General features: G+C 46.0%; 1 pseudogene; it reads left to right on the top strand.

Moving 5' to 3' along the window:
• Positions 1–15,844, top strand: part of LOC148509570 (uncharacterized) — a 137,845-nt pseudogene that overhangs the window by 19,166 nt on the left and 102,835 nt on the right.

The following is a 15,844-nucleotide window of genomic DNA, read 5'->3' as shown; positions in this document are numbered from 1 at the left end:
TAGTCCAGCACAGTGAAGAATACTTTCCATTTTATGTAAACTACTAAACCCATTTGAAGTAGCAACAAATGAAGTGAGTTCAGACACTGCCAGTCTGAGTCAGGTGATTCCCTCCTTAATTAAGCTATTAGAAAAGCAGCTAGAGAAACTGAAGGAGAAGACACAAAGTGATTCCACTAAAAATGTTGCATCAAGATTTGTATTCGCTTCACCATGACCAAAGGGTTGTCAGATCTTGCAGTCAGATCACTTATTTTTGGCAACCATGCTTGATCCCAGGTTTAAGGCATACATAATGTCTTTTTTTTTCAAACTAAGGGCCTGATTCGCTATGGATCACAACTGCAATTGCAATAGTGAATATGCACACAGTTCAACTGTGATGGTATGCTAATCCACTGTGATCGCTATGCCATTGCAGCACTACATAAGGATGCACACTATACCTTACACACATCCGTAATGTTTAGCAAGACTATGAAATGGTAACATCGAATACCATTGGAGCCTCATGCACACTTGCACAAGGTCAGACCTCACTCAGAAATTGCTAACTTCATAGCACGGTATGAGTTCACAAGCTGCATACGGCATCGCAGTGGCTAATATATGCACGGCCTTGCAACTGCGTTAAAATGCACTGGCACATCTGCATTTCATTGACCTCCCCATCACTTCCCACAAATAATGCTTCCTGTAAATCTCTCTGTGATGGGTCTGTGTAGTCACTTTGATTGCAGTCCCAATAGCAATGGCTGGTTTCCACACGTGCACTGCAATGCATACACATGCGCAAACGACGATGATCGGCCGATTGAATGCATAATTATAGTTGCAAATGGTAGTAAATCAGGCCTTAAGACAGATATTAAGAGATACAAAAATCTCCTTGGCAGGAATTTGTCAGCTCAAGTGGCACATGACACAGCAAAGTCTCCTGCTTCAGTTCTCCTGCAAATGCTGCTACCAGGAAATAACTAACCTTTTCCTAGCGACCCACTGGTTATGGGAATTAGTCCAGTCAGCACACCAGATTGAAACAATCTGGTCAGGCCTAAAATAATTGCCCACAATTATTGGAATCTCTACCATGACCATCAATAGAATGGTGGTGGATTATATGAATGAGTTAGCATGTCATACAGTCCCATTGACTACTGTGAGGAAAAAAAGCGAATTTGGATGCCCAGAGTAGCTTTGCTTTACTTAAGAAGCCTGCCCTCCAGTATATACTCTAAAATATTTTTTCGCACAATTGGGGACCTTATGAGCTATTGGAGTAGGAGGCTACTTCTCAAAATGTGGAAGAGCTCATGTTTCATATAAAAAATATTTCTGTAGAAATTTCACAAGAAAAACCTTTCCAACTAATTACAAAGTAACATACAGAGAATTTAATGGTGGATTCCAGTGGGGATGAGCTAATATTGTGAAATTATTATATAAACACTGATGAGGGTGAAGAATTGTTTGAGAATGACATCTTCCAACTGTAGAGAGGATTAACAACACTGTTAGCTTCCTTAAGCCCATTGGTAGCTTATTTTGTGGGAGCCAAAAGAAACTAAGCACTTTAGACTCAAAAATAATTCCTTATTGCTGAACTGCTTGTTTTGATCAACTGTACACCTTTTTTTTAACATACAACATAAGGGTGGGTGGGAGGTCCAAGGACAATATCATCATGCACCACTTTTATTTTCACTGTACTTTACTGTGCTGTACTTTAATGAGGCATTGTTGAAGGTATTTTGATTTGCATGGCCCATGTCTATGTTTTTCTTTTCTTGTACAATCATCAATTAAGCAATTGATCAATCAATTGCATGCTTTACCTAGCTCCCACACTACTGTTTTTTTCTGGTCTTTTTTTTTCTTTTCTCCAAAGCTATAACTATTTCTTTGTTGGTATAATCATTAATCAATAAATCAATCATACTTTACTAGGCTGTACTTTATAGGGGCATTGTTGATGGTCTTCTGGTTTGCATGGTCCATGTCTCTGTTTATCTTTTCTTTATAATTACATAACTGCTTCTCTTTGTTATACCTCTAATTACATGTACTGTCCTTGGGCCTCTGATCTAGTGCTACTTGATTAAGGCAAGGCTTAAAGATACCCTCTATGTCTTAGAGAGCAATGGCAGAGTAATCGCATGCCTTTGTAATGAAGCCCACTTTTCTTTCTTAGCACACATCATCGCAATGGAAGTGTATAATTTTTCAGTAACATCGAGGGCCATCAGAGCTGCTCTCAGCCCTTGAGGTAAACCCTACAACACCGCAAGCACTGCGTTCACTGCAGTGTGAAATACAACCAGGTGACATGTACAATGACACTTCCATGCTAATTATGCATGCCCAAAGAATGCCATTTAGATGCTCAGACATGCCTGTGTTCGCTCATCCACTCCCTCATTTTCATGGACCTTCCCCTGTTAACACCCACAAATGGCACTATCTGTCACTAAAAGTAGCGCTCAGTTTTTGTAATATGAGCACACAATTCCTGGTCACAGTGACTGGCTTGCGCATGCGCACTGCGATGCATACGCATGTGCAGAATGTGATAATCGGCCAGCTATGAACGAATGCAGCCTAGCGACCGTCTCTGAATTGGGCCTTCTGATCTAGTTCTAGATTAATGGAACATTCTTGGTTTCAATAGGGAAGAATAGTTTATTAAACTGCCATCCTCAGGTAAAAAAAGAAAAATATGGGAGCGCAGGAAAATTACAATAAATTAAATTACAATAGGTGCACAATAAATAATAAATATATATATTCATAAAAATACAAGGATTCTACAGTATAAAATATTGATTCAAAATGGAATAAATGAGCACTGGTGCCTCCGGCACTGAATGAATATAATGGTCTGCCAGTTTCCAGAAGATAAAATGTTGCATTAGCTGAAGCAGTTTCACATTATGGAAATCCAAATAACATGCACACTGAATTTTATAATCACGTCTATAAGACCAATGACCAATGTACAGAGAGGGCCTGATTCATTACGGATCGCAATGGTAACAGCTTACGCAGATCGCCCAATGGTACATACTACGCATGCAAATGCATTGCAGTGAGCATGCCTGAGTTAGCATTACGATCATAGGGAGATCAAGCATGCAGAAAGAAAGCCATCACACAGTGAGCAACGTGGTGTTTGGGGTGGTGATGTGGGAGTGGTCAAAGAAATGCAGGCGTGCCAGTCTCTTTGACCGTTGTTACTTAGGTGTGTATAAATTAGCCACTGTGATGGCATACACAGCTTGTGTACTCACTACGTGCGACGAGAGTTGTAATTTCTGAGACAGGTCAGGGCTGCTGTAATTGTGCATGAGGAGCTGATGGTGTATATGCAGGTCTGCGAGGTCTTACAGTTGTGAGATAGTGGTAAGGGGCGTCTCTATGCTGGCTTTGTGACAGCAGACATTAGCTTATTTTCGCAGTAGAATTGCAGGCATAATCACAGCTGCAATCGCAATAGTTATCCATAGTGAATAAGGCCCAGAGTGCATTAAAAAGTGAGGGCCTACTCAGTGGCAGAACTTGCAGTGATGCAGCCAATGGCTTGCACTGGGGCCCACTGTTGTGCAGAGGCCATAGCCCCTGCAGCTTATAGTGCCACTGCACCTGCCAGCAGTGTCCCCCGGGCCCCACAGTGTAGTGTGGACCGCAGTGAGAGCGGTCTGCACTACACAACAAACATCACCACCAGCCCCAGGTAGTACATGTCACGCTTGGCGCTGGGGGAGTGTAAACTCTGGGTCCTGGTTGCAGGAGGAAACGAAGGCGAGGGGCCTGGATATATGTTCTCCTCATCCACAGCTCTCGAGTGTTGATGAGACCTGGGCAATGGTGCGGAGTCTAACCCACAGGATGGTGTTCGCCAGTGACCCCTCCAATCGGGATTTGGGCTTAGCTGCACCCTGTGAGCAGGTCGCGGTCCTTTGACCAGGTACCCGAGCTCAGTGGGAATTGGAGACACAAATAACCGTGGCCCTAATAAGAGATGCCTAAGGTTTAAGGCACTGTGAAGTGATCCACAAACAACGTAAAGAAGTCTGGCAATACTGTAGCCAAAGTTCACTAGTGACACATTTAACACACAGGCAGATATGGTAATTCACTGTTGTATGAAGTTCACTAGAGGCTCGTTTAGCACACAGGCAGATGGTAATTAACTGTTGCACCTGGTTCACTAGAGACATGTTTAGCACACAGGCAGATGGTAATACACTGTTGCATGAAGTTCACTAGAGACACGTTTAGCACACAGGCAGATGGTAATTCACTGTTGCACAAGGTTCACTAGAGACACATTTAGCACACAGGCAGATGGCAATTCACTGTTGCACAAGGTTCACTAGAGACATGTTTTAGCACACAGGCAGATGGTAATTCACTGTTGCACAAGGTTCACTAGAGACACGTTTAGCACACAGGCAGATGGTAACTCACTGTTGCAAGAAGTTCACTAGAGACACGTTTAGCACACAGGCAGATGGTAACTCACTGTTGCACAGGGATCACAGTAACATCTTTGCACACAGGCAGAGATGGAACACACTGTAGAGGAAATAGAACGCCAGGAACCTGGACCGGAACTCAACTAGGGACTAGGAGACAACCGTTGTTCAGGCAGTTTGCAGAAAGGTGGAAGCAGGCTATATACCCCACAGAACCCTTTGATAGGTGCACAGCGATCAGCTGACGCTCACCTATCCCAGGCCAGAAGTACAGTCACATGGGCCGACTGACATGGCGGCGCCCATGCCAGGAACCCCGAGTCCAGACACCGGACCGCCCGCAGTCCCCTACGCATGGGGAGAATGCTCAGCATCCTCTCAGCTGTCACGCCAGCTGCCTGACTGCCCAGGAGATCAAAGGAAGCCGGCGAGGAGGTAAGGCCGCGCTGATCCCCGGCAGAGCCCTGACAGTACCTCCCCCTTTCAGAGTGGGCACCGAACACCCCATAGGCTTATTTGGAAATTTCCTATGGAAGTCTCGGACCAACCGTGGAGCTTGCACATCGGAAGCCTTGACCCAAGCCCTTTCTTCGGGACCATAGCCCCTCCAATCGATGAGGTATTGAAGAGTATTAAACTTAAGGCGTGAATCCATGATCTTCTCCACTTCAAACTCAGTACCCTGTAAAGGCTGTACTTGAGGCAATTTGGGAGGAACAATTTGAAATCGATTGAGCACCAGAGGACGTAAAAGAGAAATATGGAATGTATTGCAGATTTTAATTTGTGGAAGAAGTTCCAACTTATACACTACTGGATTGATTATCTTAATGATGCGATAGGGGCCAATAAAGCGTGGAGCAAGTTTCATCGTAGGTACCTTCAAACGAATGTTCTTTGAACATAACCAAACCCTATCCCCAACTTTTAAAAAGGGAACAGCCTAACATTTCCTATCGGCAAATCTCTTATAATTCTTTGAGGATTGTACCAAGGAATGGTGAATCTTATTCCACAGGGTTGAAAATGACTCAATCTCCTTGACTGCTGCCGGAACTTCTACTGCTGGAAGATGTTCGAAGTCAGGGACTCGGGGATGTCTACCGAAGACAGTGAAGAAGGGTGTGGACTTGGATGACGAATGATACTTAAAATTGTGAGAAAATTCGCCCATGGTAGAAGGTCCACCCAATCATCCTGAGAAGATGATACAAAAAGCCTGATGAAGGTCTCAAGTTCTTGATTAACCCTTTCAGTTTGACCATTCGTCTGAGGGTGGTATGCTGAAGAAAATTTTAATTTAACTCCACATGTATTGCACAGGGCTCTCCAAAATTTGGCCATGAATTGGACCCCACGATCAGAGATTATATCCTTAGGGAGACCGTGTAATCTGAAGATATCCCGGATGAATATTTTAGCCAATTGAGGAGCCGATGGAAGACCAACCAGAGGAACAAAATGTGCTATTTTTGAGAAGCGATCCATGACCACCCATACCGTATTGTGTCCCTTGCATTGAGATAGCTCGGAAATGAAGTCCATAGAGATATGAGTCCATGGGGCAACTGGAACCGGTAATGGGCGTAATGGACCCATCACCCTCCTGCAAGGTGTCTTATGCTGCGCACATTTAATACAGGACAGGACAAATTCTCTAACATCACCCTTCATGGTGGGCCACCAGTAGGAACATAGTAGGAATTGGTACATTTTAGTGATTCCTGTATGACCAGCAAATAACGAAGCGTGAGCCCATGTCAACAGTTTTTTACGTAAACTGGGAATAACAAATATTTTTCCCGGAGGCGGAGAGGATATCTGTGTAGGAGCAAAAACAATTGGATCAAGAATTGGATGTATCTGCGGATGGTCCTCTTCTTCTACCATAGTCATAAAAGAACGGGAGAGAGCATCCGCTTTTTTGTTTAAAATGCCTGGGCGAAATTGAAGCCTTAGATTGAACCTGAAAAAAAAAAGAGACCATTGGGCCTGCCTGGCATTCAATCTATGAGCAGTTTGTAGATAAGTTAGGTTCTTTTGGTCTGTAATGACCGTAACTGGAAATCTAGCTCTTTCCAGAAGATAACGCCATTCCTCTAGTGCCAAGCATATAGCTAATAGTTCCTGATCTCCAATAATATAATTTTTCTCTGCGGGAGAGATTTTCCGGGAGAAGAATCCGCAGGGGTGGATCTTCCCATCTTCAGCGATCTGAGACAATACGGCCCCAATTCCAACAGAGGATGCATCCACTTCTACCGTAAATGGTTAATCCAGCTGAGGCTGGCGGAGAATTGGGGCTGTGGAAAATGCAATTTTTTATTTTTTAAAAGCTTGTATTGCTGGATCAGGCCAAGAGGATGGGCTGGCTCCCTTCCTTGTGAGAGAAGTGATAGGAGAGACCAATGTGGAGAAATGTGGAATGAACCTCCTATAATAATTTGCAAAACCCAAGAAACGTTGAGTAGCTTTCAACGAAGTAGGCTGAGGCCAATCGGCAATAGCTTTCAGTTTATCAGGGTCCATTTGAAGAATTTTTCCTGAGATTATATGCCCCAGGAAGGGTACCGAGGTCTGATTAAAGAGGCATTTTAACAACTTTCCAAAGAGACGATGATTTCGGAGACAAGACAACACTTTATAAAATATCATCGAGATAAACTACCACAAATTTATAGAGAATGTCCCAAAAAATCTTGTTGACATAGCCTTGAAATACAGCTGGCGCGTTACAGAGTCCAAAAGGCATTACCAGGTACTCAAAGTGTCTTTATCCAAACTAAATTGTATGCCCCGCGTAAGTCTAGTTTGGTGAAAAACTAAGCTCCACGGACCTTGTCGAAAAGTTCAGAAATCAGGGGTAGTGGATACCGATTCTTTATCGTAATTTGGTTTAGGCCCCGATAATCTATACAAGGGCGGAGCCCTCCGTCCTTTTTCCCTACGAAGAAGAACTCTGCTCCAGCAGGAGAGGATGACGGCCGGATAAATCCTTTAGCAAGGTTGTCCTTAATGTACTCTGCCATAGCGGTAGTCTCAGGAACAGATAATGGATAAACACGGCTACGAGGAGGGGTGTTCCCCAGAAGCAGGTCAATAGCACAATCCCATGGTCGATGTGGAGGGAGTTTATCTGCCACTTGTTCGCAGAATACATCAGCGAAATCCTGGTAGGGTTCTGGTAAATTGGACTGAGAGGGACCCACAGAGATAGAGGGTGGTGAGAACATCTCGGATGGACAGGTAACTGTGGTTAACTTACGCAAAGGAACCACCTTGGTCAAACACTTCTGTAAACAACTTGATCCCCAGGACAAAATTTGCATCTTATTCCAATTGAACACAGGGTTGTGCTTTTTTAACCAGGGTAGCCCCAACACCAGCTCATAGGGAGATTTAGGTAACACAAATAATTCCAGCCATTCCTGATGAAGACATCCAATCTTGATGGATACTGGATGGGAGAGAAAAGAAAGAGATTCTCCTAGCACTGTTTTACCATCTAAGCCAGAGAGTACTAGTTTATTGGGTAATGGAACGACAGGAATACCTAGAGTCCGAACGAGAGTATCTGAAATGAAATTGCCTGCCACTCAGGAATCAATTAGAGCTTTAACCCTCTTTGTCCTGGACCCATGGGAAAGCGACACTGGTAGAAGACTGTCTGTTATTTGGGATGATTTGGACATAACCCCTAACTGAATGCTCCCTACTTCAGTCAGGGTCTCGCATTTCCCATAAGCAGAGGACAATTCTTCAAAATGTGGTCGGGAGCAGCACAATAAATACATAATTTATTTTGGAAACGCCTGTTGCGTTCTACAGCTGTAAGCTTGGACTTATTGACCTGCATGGGTTCTTCTTCACTACTAGGAGAGAGAGAAGACTGGTTCACAGGAGGAGTATGGACCTGAAAGCGTTCCCCCCTGCCTCTACTAGCCCAGCGTTCCCGATGGCGAAGGTCGATCTTGATGCAGAGGGAGATGACATCAGCAAAGGACTCCGGTAAATCTCTGGAGGCCAACTCGTCCTACATCCTTTCTTATAGTCCATGGAGGAAGGATGCCTTGAGAGCTTCCTCGTTCCACTTTAGCTCAGATGCCAGGGTTTGAAACTGAACTACATACTGACCAACAGATCGGGTCCCCTGGCGCACATGAAGCAAATCGGATGAGGCTGAAGCTGAAACAAATCCTTCATAATTTGACACAATGGGCTCAGCTCATTCCCACAGGGGAGAGACCCAGTCCAGAGCAGCCCCAGTCAACAGGGAAATAACATATGCCACCTTTGCTCGAGAGGTGGGGAAATTCTGGGGGAGACATTCAAATTGGATCTCGCATTGGTTAATAAACCCTCGGCACCGCCTGTGATTACCATCAAATCTCTCCGGGGTTGCCAACTGGAGACGAGATTTAGATCCCGAAGCCCCTTGAGGCAAAACAGGTGGAGGGGGTGCAGTGGCTGCAGCTGGTGGAACCGGGAGAATAGATGCCAATGTAGTTTGTATCGAGACCAGCTGTCTAGAGAGCTCCTGCAGGTACTGGGCCACTTGCTGTTGGGCTGCCTCCTGGTTATCCATCCGAGAGGCCAGGTCCTGAAGGGACCCTGTACCTTGGGACCCAGCGGCTTCCATTGTGCGGCGTGAACAAACTGTCACGCTTGGCACTGGGGGAGTGGAAACTCTGGGTCCGGGTTGCAGGAGGAAACGAAGGCGAGGGGCCTGGATATATGTTCTTCTCATCCACAGCTCTCGAGTGTTGACGAGACCTGGGCAATGGTGCGGAGTCTAATCCACAGGATGGTGTACGCCAGTGACCCCTCCAATCGGGATTTGGGCTTAGCTGCACCCTGTGAGCAGGTCGTGGTCCTTTGACCAGGTACCCGAGCTCAGTGGGAATTGGAGACACAAATAACCGTGGCCCTAATAAGAGATGCCTAAGGTTTAAGGCACTGTGGAGTGATCCACAAACAACGTAAAGAAGTCTGGCAATACTGTAGCACAAAGTTCACTAGTGACACATTTAACACACAGGCAGATATGGTAATTCACTGTTGTATGGAGTTCACTAGAGGCTCGTTTAGCACACAGGCAGATGGTAATTCACTGTTGCACAAGGTTCACTAGAGACACATTTTAGCACACAGGCAGATGGTAATTCACTGTTGCACAAGGTTCACTAGAGACACATTTAGCACACAGGCAGATGGTAATACACTGTTGCGAGAAGTTCACTAGAGACACGTTTAGCACACAGGCAGATGGTAACTCACTGTTGCACAGGGATCACAGTAACATCTTGGCACACAGGCAGAGATGGAACACACTGTGGAGGAAATAGAACTCCAGTAACCTGGACCGGAACTCAACTAGGGACTAGGAGACAACCGTTGTTAAGGCAGTTTGCAGAAAGGTGGAAGCAGGCTATATACCCCCCAGAACCCTTTGATAGGTGCACAGCGATCAGCTGACACTCACCTATCCCAGGCCAGAAGTACAGTCACATGGGCCGACTGACATGGCGGCGCCCATGCCGGGAACCCCGAGTCCAGACACCGGACCACCTGCAGTCCCGTACACATGGGGAGAATGCTCAGCATCCTCACAGCTGCCGCGCCAGCTGCCCGACTGCCCGGGAGATCAAAGGAAGCCGGCGAGGAGGTAAGGCCACGCCGATCCCAGGCAGAGCCCTGACAGTACACTCATACTACCCAGCAGCCATGTGTTTGTTTTGGCAGCCAATGAGAGTCAGACAGACTCTCATTGGCTGCTGCATGCTTGGAGGGAGCTGGGCTGGAGCTCACTTGTGAGTTATACCTTCCAACTGCCACAGTAGGTGATGGGAGTGACGTCACGCCATCTCTCCCATAGTGCAGAGAGATAGCGGATTGGGAGGATAGTGGAGCAGACAGTGATGGGCACAGGAGCGGGGATTCAGGTGTTTTTTTTGTGTGTGATTGTTCTATAGGTGGAATACTACTGGGGTACTGGACATGGGGTGGACTACTACTGGGGGCACTGCACATAGGGGGGACAACTCCTTGGAGCACTGCACATACAGAGGACTACTATTGGGGGCACTGCACATAGCAGGGACTACTAATGGGGGCACTGCACATAGGAGGGACTACTAATGGGGGCACTGCACATAGGGGGGATTTCTACTGGGGGCACTGGACATAGCGGGAACTACTACAGGGGGCACTGCACATAGCAAGGACTACTACTGGGGGCACTGCACATAGGGAAACTACTACTGCACATAGCGGGGACTACTACTACTACCATGGGCAGTGCACATAGCGGGGACTACTACTGGGGTCAGTGCACATAGGGGACTACTACTGGGGGCAGTGCAAATAGTGGGGACTGCTAATGTGGGCAGTGTACATAGCAGAGACTACTACTGGGGCAGTGCACATAGCAGGGGCTACTAATGGGGGCAATGCACAAAGTGGGGACTACTACTGGGGGCAGTGCACATAGCGGGGGACTACTATTGGGGGCAGTGCACATAACAGGGGCTACTAATGGGGGCAGTGCATATAGTGGGGACTACTACTGGGAGCAGTGCACATAGTGGGGACTACTAATGGGGGATTTGCACATAGCAGGGACTTCTACTGGGGCAGTGCACATAGCGGGAGCTTCTTCTGAGGACAATGCACATAGCGGGGACTATTACTGGGGGCATTGTACATAGGGGGTACTACCACTTGGGTGCTGCACATAGGGGGGACTACTACTGGGGGTACTGCACATGGGGTGGACTATTACTGGGGTCACTGCACATAGGGGGGACAACTACTGGGGGCAGTGCACATAGTGAAGACTACTTCTGGGGTCAGAGCACATAGCGGGGACTATTACTGGGGGCACTGCACCTAGGGGGAACTACTACTAGGGGCACTGCACATAGAGGGAACTGCAACTGGGGGCAATGCACGTAGGGCAGGGCCGGCCACATGGGTAGGAGCACCCTGTGCCAGCTCTTTACAGTGTGCCCCAACAACGTGCACAGTGAAGCTGTGTGCATCTGAAAATGGGGGTGTGGTCTACATACCATAGACCATGCCCCCGTGTGACGTTATTTGGAGGCTTGCCCGCATGGCATGCCTCCAAATAATGTCAAGCTGGGTGAAGCCTCACTAGCTGGGCTTCACCCAGCACTCTCCTGTCACTGAATGGAAGACACGTGCATTGGAACAGCATCCAATCACACTCCGGGGTCCGGCACCACTGCACAGCTGCAGCAGTGGGGTTCCCCAACCTCTTGATTTGACTACCTGCAGGCTACATCAGCCCACGAGTGGGACAGTACTATCCCGGTGAAATAGGGATGTTGTGGAGGGGTGCGCCCTCTATTGGTGGTGCCCCTGTTCGACTGCACTGGTCGAACACCCCTAGAGCAGCCCTGACATAGGGGAAACTATTACTGCACTACTGGGGCACTGCACATAGCGGGGACAACTACTGGGGGCACTGCACATAAGGGGGACTACTACTGGGGGCACTGCACATAGGGGAAACTTCTACTGGGGCAGTGCACATAGCGGGTACTAGGGGAACTGCACATAGGGGAGACTACTACTGGGGCACTGCACATAGGGGTGGACTAATACTTGGGGTAGTGCACATAGGAGGGACTAGGAAAACTACACATAGGGGGGACTACCACTGTGGGAAGTCCACATAGGGGGGACTAGGGGCACTACACATAGGGGAGACTACTACTGGGGGCACTGCACATAGCATGGACTACTACTGGGGGCACTGCACATAGTGGGACTACTAATGGGGCACTGCATATAGGGGGGACTACTACTGGGGGCACCGCACATAGCGCGGACTACTACTGGGGGCACTGCATATAAGGGGGACTACTACTGGGGGCACTGCACATAATAGGGCTACTAATGGGGGCACTGTATATAGAGGGGACTATTACTGGGGGCACTGCATAGCGTAGGACTACTACTGGAGGCACTATATAAAGGGCACTACTGAGGGCATTGCAAATGTGTACCAATACATGGGCCACTTTATAGAGGGGCCCAAAGTGTTTCTTGCACCTGGGCCCACCTCTTTCTAGTTCCGCCACTGGGCCTACTGTATGCTGGCTAGGCATATTCAAATATATGAATAAATACAAGAAAAGCAGTGTGCTGTTCTTTATAATTAACACCTTTTTTTTAAAGAATACTAAAATGATGATATAAGACCTAATTGACTATATAGATATTATTTACAGTTTATACTTTTAGACATATACAGTATTAGAATTTCTTTGTATATTACAGATATGTACCTATAATAACACTATGGGCTGTTTTATTATGTGGATTAAGAGAGATGTTTATTTTTCTTCACAGTGTTCACCTGAGAGAATATCAGCAGCTCCAAGCTTTTATATTGGCCATTGATGACATTAACAGTAATCCGAATATTCTGCCCAATGTTACTCTGGGATATCACGTGTATGATTCTTGTGGATATACAATGAAAGTTATAAAGGATGTTCTACAGATACTGTCTGGGCCTAAACTGACAGCTCCGAATTATGCATGCTTGGTGCATGGTAAGGTGGCCGGTTTTATTGGAGATCTCCATTCTGTCACTACACTTCCTATGGCACAATTACTGAATATGATTGGATATACACAGGTACTGTAATTGCTGTCTTCATTTTATTATGTATAATTCAGGAAACAGAAGATAGTCCTTTTATTTTAGCCTATGTGATATTTTATTACCTTTGAACACCTAATATAATACTAGATGACAATAACCTAGTAATACAAGCACCGTGCACCCTATGCTTCAGGTGACGGAGTCTATAGAGAGAGGAATTGTTTTTGAGTTAGGCACAAAGTATGTATCCATCCATCTATGTGAGTATCCGTCCATCTTCATGTGTACGCATTGCTCCACATACTGCTTTCCTGGCCACCATCGTAACCACCTTCATTATACTACCTGCAAAAGATCCATCTGTAACAGGAGTCCCATTTCAATCTCCAGGCCTCAAACATGCATAGATGTAAGAGCATGTGTCCACAACACTCCCATGAGTCAGATGTGTTCTGTGCAGCCACATGTTTGCCACCCAGTTGGCATCTAGTCATGCCCATTTCATGAAAACTGCAGATAGAATATCTACTATAAACATCTGATTTTGGATTTACATCAGACTGGGAATCAGTCTCAGAGTTTGAGGGGCCTGGAGAAACCAAGAGCTAAGTAGAAAGATGGCAGGAAAAAACATTTCTGACTATGTACTATCCAGTGCTTATCACAAAACTGGGACTTAGTCGTGCCTTCCTGTCTGACAGTGCTTTATAAAGGTGGGTAACTCTGTCCCAGAGCGCTGTCACTTTAATCCTGAGTGTCATGGATGCAGCCATTTTAGCTCTGGTCAGGTGAGCACTAGTATTGAGTCGCTACCTATCTCCTGTGCTCACATGACCACCTCCTCCTAGCCCTGACAAGAGCATCCTCTTTAAACCTGCACCTTAGGTTGGTCCACTTTTACATTGTCAAAAACAAAGATGCTTGAATCATGCCTCCACATAGACTATTGTTGTCCATTATAATGTGGAAACTTGTGTACCAAATTTTAGCTTTGTACATTGTAGTTTAGTGGTCACCCAGAAGTTTACTTTCTGGAAGCTGACACAAATGAAGATTATGCTTTCAAATGTCTTCTCTTGTATTTTCGGCTCTACTGGAGGCCCAGAATTTGGAATTTTCAACTGCTTTCAGCAAGTATAGAGATTTATTGATTGAAATGTTTAAAGTGCAGTGGATATTGCCCTCTTCCAAGATCCAGTATTAAACCGATTATGACTGGATATGTTGGAATATTTACTGAATACACTGGATAAACAGCAATCAAGAGACGATTATCGAGAGCTTTTGAATTTATCTCTTTTGTTTCTTGGAGGTGGAAATAGCAGGGAAACATTTTGAGCTCCTGGTCCTACTCACCACACTCAATGGATGGATAAAGGTATTTATGCTCTATAAGTATGTCTCTTTGGAAATCAGTTCCAGTTAACACCTATAGAGGCAAACAACATGGTGAATTTGGCTTTGTTTGTACAGTAAGTCTAGGTTTATGTAAAGTTGGAATGAAGCTCCATTGGGAATTAGAGCACCATATAATGACATTGAGCTCTTAAGTCTCTTAAATGTCTACCCTGATGTAACAATTGGTAAGAAAGCTTACATTGCTTTTACCAGACACATCGGGTTTCTTTCTGAACACTTGGTAGCTTTAGCATTTTTTGTGAATCGATTGTCTACGAAAACCAGGGACAAAATGGTAAAAAATCTGAAACATCCACAGCTACCTGATTTTCCCTGTTGTATTCAACTATCTGAGGACGCAGATCTAAGTCTAGAAAAGTTCAATATAGGGTGACCCCCAAAAATTGTTTTTTTGGAAAATGTTTTGGTGTACTATCCACTTATATAATAAGGATTAAAATTAACTATGTGAAGAAATAAAATGTCAATGTTTTATTTTTTGGACCACCCTACTGCACCTGACACACTTGCACCATGTCAGAACAATGTGAGGTTCTTCACTTCCCAATGATCTCACTCACTAGTGAGTAAGTGCTACCTCTGAATCTGCGCTACTGGATACCTGCAAGTTGCTGCCTCTGAGTCTTCTCCATCCACTCTGCAGCATTGTGCTGTCTGGCTAAAGTGTCTGAATCCAATGTGGTACAGTGGCCCTCATTCAGACCTATGCGCTCACAGGTGGGTCAATGGTGGGGCAATGCGCACGCGTGTGCACAAGCCCCATAGCAACTGAGAAATTCACTTGCTCTGGGGCTCACTACAAACAGGGTGGCTGTCGATGTTGATTGACAGCTCACCCCGTTTTGTAGGCGGGGAGGGTGGGTGGCTGGACAAATGAAGGCATTCCTGAAGGAATGCCTGCTGTTTGTGGGTGGCCCTACTGACATCACTCGTGATGTCAGTAGTGAGCTTCCTGCTCTGTTAGAGCAGGAAGCTCACTGGGGCTTGCAGCAGATGAGTTGCAAGCCCGATGGTCGCGATGGTCGACCATCATGACCATCACCTGGCCGTTTGCAAAAGCTGTGGGTGGTCACCCACAGCTTAGCAAGTGGCCAGGAGGCTGGCATTAAAAAAAAGCAGTCGCTCTCATTCTGAGCGATCGCTCGCTTTTTAGGAAGCGGCTCAGAATGAGGTCCTAAGCCCTGATTCAGACCTGCTTGCTGCGACAGGCAGCTCACAGGGTCTGTGGGCATTTATTTTTTTCTCCTGCCACTTGTAAAGCTGTGGGAGACCGCCCACAGCTTGTGCGAGCGGCCTGGAGAGACTGTCATGATTA

The sequence above is a fragment of the Taudactylus pleione genome, unplaced genomic scaffold (genome assembly GCF_031769625.1).
Source record: "Taudactylus pleione unplaced genomic scaffold, aTauple2 ptg000319l, whole genome shotgun sequence".
In the NCBI taxonomy this organism is placed as follows: domain Eukaryota; kingdom Metazoa; phylum Chordata; class Amphibia; order Anura; family Myobatrachidae; genus Taudactylus; species Taudactylus pleione.
Note: the sequence above shows the minus strand (reverse complement) of the source record. Positions and strands in the feature narration are given on the sequence as shown.